The sequence below is a fragment of the Humulus lupulus genome, chromosome 5, assembly GCF_963169125.1.
Source record: "Humulus lupulus chromosome 5, drHumLupu1.1, whole genome shotgun sequence".
NCBI lineage: Eukaryota > Viridiplantae > Streptophyta > Magnoliopsida > Rosales > Cannabaceae > Humulus > Humulus lupulus.
This window is the reverse complement of record NC_084797.1, coordinates 7,740,811-7,752,261: the sequence shown is the minus strand read 5'-3', so window position 1 is coordinate 7,752,261 and position 11,451 is coordinate 7,740,811. Positions and strand designations below refer to the sequence as shown.

Here is an 11,451-nt window from a genome sequence, read left to right as displayed (position 1 = left end):
CCTGGAGTATCTGACAAATGGGACATTGCCAGTAGATAGAAACAAAGCCAGAACTCTACAAAGACAAGCTGCTAGGTACATACTGCTCGACGGTGTTATGTACCGAAGAGGATATTCAATGCCGCTGCTCAGGTGCATTACAACAGAAAAATCCAAGGAACTCATGAAAGAGGTGCATGAGGGCTTCTGCGGAGATCACGCTGGGGGGCAGAGTTTGGCGACGATGAACGAGGATTCAATGGAGTACGTACGAAGGTGTGATAAATGTCAGAGGTTCTCCAAAATCCCACGAGCAGCTCCAAACGAGCTAAAACAGATGCAAAGCCCGTGGCCTTTCGCAATATGGGGAATAGATTTAATTGGATCACTACCGATAGGAAAAGGAGGAGTAAAGTACGCAGTTGTGGCAGTCGATTACTTTACAAAATGGGTCGAAGCTGAACCACTCGCAACCATAACGACCAAGAAAGTTCTCGACTTTGTCATCAAGAACATTGTGTGCCGGTATGGTTTGCCCAGAAAGATAGTTTCAGACAACGGAACCCAATTTGACAGCGACCTGTTCACCGATTTCTGCGAAAGGCATGGGGTAATCAAGAGCTTTTCTTCAGTCGCACACCCCCAAGCGAATGGGCAAGTCAAAGCTGTAAACAAAACCCTCGAAGACACCCTGAAGAAAAGACTTGAAGAAGCGAAAGGAGCATGGCCAGAACAACTACCGGAAGTCCTCTGGTCATATAGAACATCTCATCGAACAGCCACAGGGCGTACCCCATTTTCCTTAGCCTATGGGTATGAGGCCATGAAACCCGTCGAGATAGATCCCCCCTCACATCGGCGTTTAACGTATGATCAAGAGAAAAACAGCCAGCTAATACTGGAGTCTTTAGACTCAATTGATGAGATACGAGAAAAGTCTCAACTCCGAGTTGCTGCTTATCAACAAAAAGTCGCCCGGTACTTTAACTCCAAAGTTAAAGAAAGAAGATTCAACGTCGGAGACTTGGTGTTACGACGAGTCTTCTTGAATACCCGCGACCCCACTGCCGGCGTGCTCGGACCTAACTGGGAAGGACCTTACCAGATTGAAGAAGTCCTTCACCCAGGCACCTACAAACTTGCACGCTTAAACGGAGATCTCGTTCCACGTTACTGGAATGGAGAACACCTGCGCAAGTATTATAAAAAAACAGCCCTTCTTAAAGGGCTGGCTTGTTCAAATTTTCCCCATTAATTTTTACAAGTTTTGCAAAGAGGGTTAGCCACGGTGTATGGCTAACTGCTCGTATATGTAAGATTCTGTTTCAGAATCATTCGTAAAGACATGATTAGTCCATTTTTAATACGAAATTATAAGGGACTGTGCTCAGCCAGTAGTTCTTGCCAAACTTTGTGAATTTACATTTACAAGTATTTGTTCATTACGTGTGTTGTTTTGCTGTATTACAAGTATCATTTTTCCGCTCGAACAGTAATGTTTGAACAGGCCATGGTCAAGGCAAGTGACCAAGGACCTAAGAGCTCCTCGATCACTTGGGGGGCATATAAGGCACATCGATAGCAAAGCATACTCTCAAGGTATGTAAACACATGAACAAAATGAGTGAAAGCATGCTTCAAGTACTTAGAGTATTTTTTCAAAATATATGATGCCAAAGTACTATGCTAAGTTCGGTCATACGGACAAATGTTATAATAAGTAAAAATATTATAACACCAAGAGTTAAGCTTTTACACCGCAAGCATTGCTTCTTGGATGTAATTGTTCAAAAAAAAAGATTTACTGCCTGTGCAGCAAAGTTTAAAAAGAAATTATTGTCTTTACATTGCAACCCGTGGGTCGCGTGTTTAAAAAGAAAGAAGAACAGCTAAATAAATTAAGAGGCATGGGGGGCAGGAGGATCCTGGGCAACAACCTGGTCAGTCTCTTCCTCGATGGTTTCTTCGTCCAAACCAACGACGCTTGGGGTTGCAGGAGTCGCAGCTCTCGCCTCCTCTTCAGCCAGTTGAGCAGCGCACCGAGCCAACTCCGCAACTCTGACCTCCTCTGAAAGGTAGCTAAAGTCAGCACCCCGATTATGTTTCCAAAAGTTATAGAAACATCAGAGTGTCGCCCTCTTATACTTTTCCAGATTCTTGGAGTTGTCGAGCTCCGACTGCTACAGCTTGCCCTCGAGAGTGGCAATAGTCTCGTCCTTAGACTTGACTACCCCCTCCAGATGCTTGATCTCGCGGAGATGAGTTTTATTGTACGACCGGTACTCTTCCCTCAGCTTAACCGCTGCATCTTTAGCAGCTTCAGCCGCAGACAGTTTGGTCACCGCTGCATCCCGCTCTTGGACCACCGTCCCCAACTCCTTAGCATGTTTGGCTTCAGCAGCCGAAAGCTCCTCAGCCGCCTTCACCTGATGTTTCTCGAGAACTTTAACCTCAATCTGCTCAAAGTAGGCCTGGGCTCGGGTACGAGCAGTAATGGCAGAAAGTAAGGCCTGTAAACGAAAAAGAAGTCAAGACTCATCACGAGAACTGAAAAAACAAAGACTAGAGAAACAAAGAAATACTTACGCTGGAGATCTCGTTCAGAGTCCTGTTCAGAATCTGATCGACTGGTAGCTCTACAGCTTGGATCATGGCAGCCCCAACACGCTCACCTCTGCCAATCCGTTCAATTCGATCCTTAGCGGATCGAATGGTATGGCTCACGAGCCTGGCCTCATGGGCCTCTTCGCGAGAAAGATGCTCCCTAGCAGGCACAGGTGGAGGATTGGATCGAGCAGGGGTGTTTTGCTGTTCAGAAGGAGCTGGAGGAGGGGTAGGAGTTCGCCCGGTTGGCGCAGGACTTTGCCCGGTTGGAGTACCCTGAGGAGGGTCTTCTGGTCGACTCTTCTTGGCTGAAGGGCCTCGACTGGTTTCACCAGTTCGTTTCTTTGACCTCCGTTGAAGTTGAGGGACTTCCTCTTCCTCTTCGGCCTGGTACATATCAAAGATATTGGGAGTCGACATATCTGCATGAAAATAAACACAAGAGGTTAATAAGGGAAGAAAAAGGTGGAAAAAAGTAATACAACAGAAAGAAGATAATAAAGTGAATACCCGAGCTACAACTACTGGTCGCTATACTATTGACTCTATTAATCATATACTCATTTTCTGGCATGAAGAAGTTTGGCCCTAGATTTGGAGCATATGTAAAGTTGCCATCCCCATCAAACATGTGACAGGGGATTGGCAGACCATTTAAAAGCGAAATAACGTTACCATTGTCATCAGAAGACTCTTCCAAGTCAACAACTGGTTCTTTGGCCTTTTCTTTCCCCTTGCCTTGGGGAGCAGAAGGCCTTTCTGCAGAAGGGCTGCCCGTGGGTTCCCTGATCGTAACTCCTGTTGGCCTCCTCCTTGGAGAGGGCGCAGGAAATTGCTGCTCGGGAACCCCCCCAGCAGTGGGTTCGTTCGTTTCGGACCCTCTATTGTCATGGCGAGGAGCCAGAAGGCCAGACGACCTCAAATTCTTTTCTTGTGTCAAGGTCTTGACACATTTGGTAGCAGCAGACATCTTGGCCAGAGTGTCAGACCTCGACACCATGTCTGGTGTTGGGGTCGGGCGCAACCAGGGGCCTGAAAAGCAAGTCGAGTTTGAGAAATGACGAAGAGAAATACTCTATGATAAAGTATCGACCAGGGCAAAGACAAAATTGTACCTCCTCTCGCGAAAGCCAAGTTGTTGCTGGATATATCCGGAGTAAAGAAGTACTCCTTGTTGTAATGTCCCACGTTTGATATGTGGGTGGTGCCACTCAAAAAGGTCCGACTAGTTTCCTGATGGCAGAAGTGAAAAAAGCCCGTCCCGTTGTGTTGGGGATTGGACTTAAGATCAAAAAGGTAATTAACCTCATGAGGTGAAGGTTCTGGCCACTTGTTAAGTTTGTACAGGACATAGAGTGCAGCCAACATCCTATATCCATTAGGGGTTATTTGAAAGGGAGCGACGCCGAAATAATTGGCCACCCCCACAAACAAAGGATGAAGAGGGAGATAAGCCCCCGCTTCAATGTGATACCGGGACCAGGCGCTGTTTGCCCCTCCTGGACGGTTAGCCCTCTGCTCCGCAGTAGGACGTGTAATGGTTACCCCCGTTAGGGGGTATTTTCTGAAGCAGTTCGCGACCATCCGAAGGGTCATCGAACTGGCTGGAGGAGTGTACCACTCGACATCAGGCGGATTGCGATGACGAGGACGAGCCCTGGTTTGGATATTGGGGTCAGGTACAAGATTCTCTCGACCACTGGTCAAGGGAGCCCCCGCCTGCGAATCAGGCTGGGCAGAAGAAGAAGGGTTACTTTCAGATTCGGGCCTTTTCTTGCCAGAGGATTTTGAACGGGCCATAGAAGGAGAAGGGTGCGGTCTGGAAGAGGCTCGTGAGAAGGGTATCTGGTGGATGTGATCGGATATTTGTTCTTCACCCTCGAGCAGTTGGGCAAGGAGGTCGTCGTCGATGGGTCTCTCACCTCCCCACAAATCTGGCATTAAAATCTGCAAACAGAAGAATGGGGAGGCGAGGTCAGAGGGATCTAGGAGATTCTTAAAGTAACGCTGGTCGAAGTATAAAAGCTAAGCCTTTATATAACAGTATTCTAACTAAGTCTCTCTGCGCAAACAGTTTAAAAAGCGGACCAAAAGGGTGAAAGTGAAAAGTTTTCCTGAAAAGCTTTTTCGACTCCCCTCGCAACGGGAAGAAATTATTTCCAACCGGATTAAAAAATTGAAATGCTACTTCGATCATACGTCCTAAAAAGTGCTAATCCTGAGTTTTAAACCTACTCAAAAGCATACTTTGACGACAAAAAACATCTTATCTACAGGCGTTCAAAAAACCAGAAACCAAGAGATTCAAACAGTACACCATTTAAAAGCATGCACCACGAAAGGTTAGAAGCATGGAGTTGCAGAGTAACTTACCAAGGAAAGTGGTCGTGAAGATGAAAATGAGAGTTTCGGAAGTCAATGAGCCCACCGTCTGATCCTACAGCACGAAGGAAGGTTTGCCGGAGAGAGTAAAGCTCTGGTTTTTAGGGTTTTTCGACAAAGAGATGACGTGCGTAAAAAGGAAGAAAATGGCTCAAGTAACCTTATATAAGTTTGTCTTTGGTATTCAAAAGGCGTGATCATTAGTTTTCCATTTTCGAAGTATGGGGAAGCGTAATGGCCGTCAAAATTGTTTCTGGGAAACTGAAAAGCCTTGATTAGACAGGAGTGGTTTGCTTTTTTCAAGAACGCACGAAAGGCTCTGACACGTCAGGAGGGGTTACCGAAGAGTCGTTCGCTCAAAGTTTATTTACTGTTCGTAGTAAATAAACTTTGGGGGGCAAATGTTATCCAATAAATTAGCATTTGTGACGTGGCGATTAATCTCTTGACACGTGCCTGACACCTGGAGCGTCTGCTAGAGTATCGACCAGGAGACACACCAGAAGCAGGACAGACCTGTTTTTGCCACGACCAGACTGGTCGGTGGTTCCGCTGGCAAAGCAACATTTATGGAAAGATCTTATGTATCCCGAATTTATTTCATGCAATCTTCTGAATATCCCATGATTCAGGGGATAATATCTGTAACAATATTGGGCAACCCTCCATGGGCCTATAAAAAGCAAGAGATGGCTCATGGGAAGGGACCTTTTTTGGCAGCTAAAAAACCAGAGAAATATAGAAATTATCTGTGAAAACTAGTATTGTTTATGAGGAGTATTGAAACTCATTGAGCCCAAGCTCTCTGATCACACTTTTGTTCCCATATCAATATCATTCTAAGTGGATGTAGGTCATTACCAGATTCTGGGGCCGAACCACTATAAATTACTATGTTTTCTTTACTTTTGTCATTACGTTATTATCTATACATATTCGCCTATATCATTCATATTTTGACTCCGTGTCAGTTGGCTAAATCGAGGGTCAACACTAGTATATATTAGAAAGCTAATTTTAATTATATAAATAAAAAATAAAAATAGAATAGAATAAATTAGTGTTATATAAATGAATATATAATGAGAATTTAAACTTATCTAAATATTAAAATAATACGAAAAATGTGTTATAATATCTATTACAATAACACTTTTTATAAGTAAAGAATTTTGTTATGCAAACTTCATTATATAACACAAAAAATGTGCTATACTCAAGTGTAGTATAACACAAATTTATAAGTATTGAAATGTGTTATATAATCGACTATAAATAATATAATTAAACACTTATCTATTTATTAAAATAACACAGAAAGTGTGTTATCGTTGACAGTATAATAACACATCTGTATAACAATGATAAAGTGTTATGTAAAGTACCCTGTCCTATGATAACATAGTCGGTCTTAACACATCAAAAGGTGTTATGGTATGTTTTGATAACACATTTTTGGTGTTATTAAAAGCATTTTTTCTTGTAGTGATGGCCATTGTAGTAGTATATGACATATGTTTATGATATGCACTACAAGAAAATGGGATCTTTACCTACCAATTGTAAGTGTAGGTAAAACTAGCCTAATGGTGGGTAATATGGTTTACCTACCAATATTGAATTGGTAGAGATTGGTAGGTAAAAGTTAGTGGGGAAAGAGTCTTTACCTACACTTATTAACAATGGTAGGTAAAAGAATCAGTGGACCCCACTAAGTTATAAATCAATTGATGAGTCATCAGATGACGTGTTTGATGACATGGCATCCTACGTGTATGCTGACATGGTTTTTGCAGTTTTACGTGTCTGATGACGTGGCATTCTACGTGGCATCCTATGTGGCATCATGCGTGGCATCCTATGTGGCAGCCTGCGTGGCATCCTACGTGGAAGCCTGCATGGCATCCTACGTGGCATCATTTTATTAGCCCACATAGCATTATTTTATTGGTTTGTTACACAATTTATATTTTGTTCAAATTTAATGGTTATGTGTAGGTAAAAGATAATAACAGTTATTTGTAAATGTTCTATATTAGAAATAAACTAGAAAAAAACCATTAAATAATAAAATGTTTAATGCTAAAATTCTTTATAATGTTCAATACTAAAATAAGTCATAAAATTATCATTTTAAGGTTACCCCTACCAAAATAAAAAAAAAACTTCATAAAGTTCATTCCTTAGTAAATTAATGTAAATAAACTAAGAATCATCTTGTGACTCCCGAACTGAAATAGATGGCGACTCTCTTAAATTTGCATCTGAAGCTTGGTCTGTTGGAGGTGGTGGTGGCGGCAGTGCCATCAAATTGTTATGACGAAGTATATCCACAACTACACTAAGTTGTTCGTTAGTAGCATTAAGGCAGGAAGTTGTATTATTAAGTCGTTCAAGTAACTCTTCATAAGTTGGTTGATTACCCACAATATTTTCACGATGTGAAGTAGAAGTTGTGACACTAGGAGACCGCCTCCACCCTCGCAAGTATACCGAATCACGTCCAAGTACACGCTCCATAATCTCTTTATCAGACAGTTCTTCTGGAGGATGTTGACCCCTTAACTCCATCATTTTATCCTAATATTATATTTAATTAATTATTAGTAAGAAATATAATAAATAAAAATTTAAATTACTCACATATAACACAGAGGAGAACAAGAGCAAGAAAAAGAATAAGAAAGGATGGTAAATATTAAAGATTTTTCTTATTTGTAGATTATTATAAATGAATTAGGAAAATAAGAAAGAAGAGAGAGTGGGAGATTGATTTGGGGGAAGTGAAATGAAAATGGAGAGGCTACAAAAGGATGAGGAAAACAATGAAAATTGTTATAGTTCAGTTACTTGGGGCAGCTAAACTGAGAATCATGGAAGTTGCTGCTAGACAAGCACCTCTAATGGACATTGCATTTTTTGGGGAGGTTCAATTTAGTAACATGGGATTTGATCTATCTGACAAAGACTCATGAATGCATCTTTATTATTAATTCTTTCTTTTAAAAAAAAAAACAATATTGAATTGAAAGAACTATTGTCATTATATAGAAACATATAAATATATGTATGTATATATATGTGGTGCACATATTTTTGTACATATTCAAAGCAAATAAACCATAACAGTTTGTCTCTGAACTCTAAACTAAGTACCAATAGAAAATGACAGTAAGCTTATTAAATAGTGTTAATTTATTGATTTTTTATTTTATTATTTTGTAGTCTCTTCCAAAGAAACTAGACTTTTAATCAATCTTAGTACATAAACAACAGAGGGAAAGCCACTAACAACAACTCATAAACAAAGTACCAAAAACAAAATACAAAAGAAATAGCATAGAAAAATTCAAATGCATAAACAACCAATCACAAAAACTATAAACAAAGCACCAAAAAGTGCCTCAGGACAATGATTCATCATCAAACTTTCAGATTAGTAAGGATTTGATATCACTATAAATCATAAAAATGTTACCTCAAGGCTTCCAAGGCTAAATTCCAAAAGTGTTAAAGCCGCCAAGCCTAATTCAAAAATCACAGAGCCACCCAGACCAAGCCCAAAACCTCAAAGCACTACAAGAAATTCATATTACAATTAAATTCTGATTGAAAATAATGATCAACAATAAAAACAACAAGAATTCAATCAAAACTAAAATAAAATCAGATCTGAAAGTTATACAAAATTTTTAGAAAACATAACTTGCAAACAAATATAAAGAATCAAATCAAATAAAAAAATGCAAAAATAAAAAGACAGTGAAAACAGGAGAGTCCAGCGAGAATCCAATTTACCTGCTCGTATGTGTTATGATTTACCTCATAGACATTGGTATTGAGGACACACAATACCACAACTACAAGAGCTACAAACAACAATTATCTCATATCCAACGGATCCTATATTTATTTAAATATAAACAAAACAATTCTATATTCTTAATTCGAAATCAGAGGTCTCAGAATGTAACATTGTTAAACTCTTTAACATAAAAAAGCTACAAGTTTTAGAAATATATATACATGTATACATATCTGTTATAGATAATGCATTATCAACATCCTGCTTATGTATGTATGAGATATGTGTGCATAGATACCCACAAGTATGTGCTATAATCATAATACACGTCTAGTACAAAAGGAAATATAGGTGTATATATTTTATGTAATTAGAGTATACTGATAGCAATACCAGAGGTCAAATTACATCTTTTTCTTCGGTCTTCTAGAACTAATGTATTCCTGCTAGATCATCTGGCATACATCCATGAAGTGGCACAAGAAGAAAAATCCTCAACTGCTAATCCTATTTTGTCTACCCCTCTACAGTTCACAGTGACTGATTGACTGATTAACAGAACATATACATATGGACAGTGAATTGATTTTGTAAAATTAGTTAGTTATACATATGGATATATACATATGCATATGTAAAATTAGTTAGTTGGACATATACATATGGACACGTCTTCATGCTCATTTAAGTAAAATTAGTTACACAATGTAACACTCGAATATCTAATACGCATTGGAAAAATATATGATGCATATACAGTCCGAATAAAGCAACCCTATATTTACAGATATTAAGTCGACTTGTCATTGCATTTAAACAATTTCTTTGGTACAAAACAATATTTGAGATGCATGAGGCTGCAGAGTATATCATTCATAAAACATTCAGAAACTTTCCATAGGTTAACAACATAAGACCTTAATAAATCAGAATTTTGCATGAATCATTTGTTCATAACATAACACATTAAAGATATGAATCATTCTATAGCAAAATAATCAGCAGACAGTGTAAAATTTTGTATGTTACCCTGTATTTTGAAAAAATGATATTTGGTATGTTACCAAATAAAAAAAAATGATTTACCTCACAGACAGTGTAAAAAGCAGGAGAGTCCAGCGAGAATCCAATTTTTACCAATGCCTGCGACCAATATTTAGCAGCAATTGAGAATAGGAAATTAACAACATGAAAATCGAGAGAGAAAGAGAGAGTGAGAGAGAGAACACGAGCTAATAATAACTCTCATACCAGTAGCTACAAGTACTGGACAAATAAGTGCCACCACCAATCACTAGTCAACATACAATTACAACTTGGCTTTCATCGAAAGCAACTAAGTTAAAAATTACCTCAAACACTTCATCAGTAACAAGATAACCACGCTCCCTGTAAACAACAACAGCAGCAAAGAATCAAGAGTTTGAGAAAACAGCTTTTTAGCCAAAGGATGCTACTGCTACAATTTAAGAGCAAACAAATACATGCATAATCAAATATGTTGGCTGCCAATGACTTCTTAAAGCAGCCATTTTTATTATAAACTAATACAATATAGAACTTAGTTAGATATTACATTTTTATTATAACACTAGCATGTTTACAAGATTCCTGTACCCAAAAAAGCACTGAAATTACCTCTCCAGGTCTGAAAAAGCTTGTTGAACCTGCACATAGAAGAAGCAACAAACCAAGTGTATGTATACTAGTATAGTCAGAATACAAAATATACCAAAATATTCACAACGCTTTTCAGATATTTTTATGGTTTAATAGTGTTTAATATATTATAATTTGATTAAACAAACAAAAAAAAAAAGTTCACAGGACGTGTTGACTATTTGTCCTTTTTCATTTGCAATTATATAAATTTAAAAAGTGTTGAATATTTGACTTTTTTCATTTGCAATTATATAAATTTAAAAAGTGTTGAATATTTGACTTTTTTTCATTTGCAATTATATAAATTTAAATCTGAACGTGTTGTAGGCCTATGTCTATATGTCTATATACAATTCAAACCCATAAAAGTCTATATGTCTATATATAATTCAAACCCATAAAAGTCCCACAGTCAACAGGAAAACTTGGAAGTATTATATATATTAAAAAGTGTTGAATATTTGACTTTTTTTCATTTACAATTATATAAATTTAAATCTGAACGTGTTGTAGGCCTATGTCTATATGTCTATATACAATTCAAACCCATAAAAGTCTATATGTCTATATATAATTCAAACCCATAAAAGTCCCACAGTCAACAGGAAAACTTGGAAGTAAATTTATGGGCGAGTGAGCTAGACATTCTACAGCATCTAGAATATCATTTCACTATCGCAAACGAAGAGACTGCCTCAAAACATTCGATACACGGCTGGATCGTTGTCGATTCAAGATGCAGACAAGAAGCTGTTCTTGCTTTTAAATTCTAAACTATTTTCTTTGATCTGAAATAAGAAAAAACTGAAAATGAAAAAAATTTGAAATATAGTCGTGGGTGATACCTTGTTACCCAGGAGTTGCAGATATACAGGTCTTGAGGAAGAACTGAAAGAGGCGGCGTGCGGTTGTGATAAGGGTGTGGCTGTGAGAGAACAGGGAAAGGGTGCGGCGTGCGGCTGTGAGAGAACAAGGAACGGAACGGCTGTGGAGAAAAGGGTTGTGAGAGAACAGGGAAC

The 11,451-nt window shown here is 38.7% G+C and overlaps 1 long non-coding RNA gene across 2 annotated transcripts; it reads right to left on the bottom strand.

The window, feature by feature from the left end:
* Nucleotides 1-7,030: 7,030 nt before the first annotated feature.
* On the bottom strand, nt 7,031-11,451 carry LOC133834329 (uncharacterized). 2 transcript variants are annotated; one of them, XR_009893337.1, is made up of 5 exons: nt 10,409-11,451; nt 10,022-10,159; nt 9,857-9,913; nt 8,444-8,541; nt 7,031-7,545 (listed from the first exon to the last, which is right to left on the bottom strand). It is a non-coding gene; the product is annotated as an uncharacterized LOC133834329 (long non-coding RNA). The 2 variants fall into 2 exon arrangements; XR_009893336.1 differs by having other exon boundaries at nt 10,123-10,159.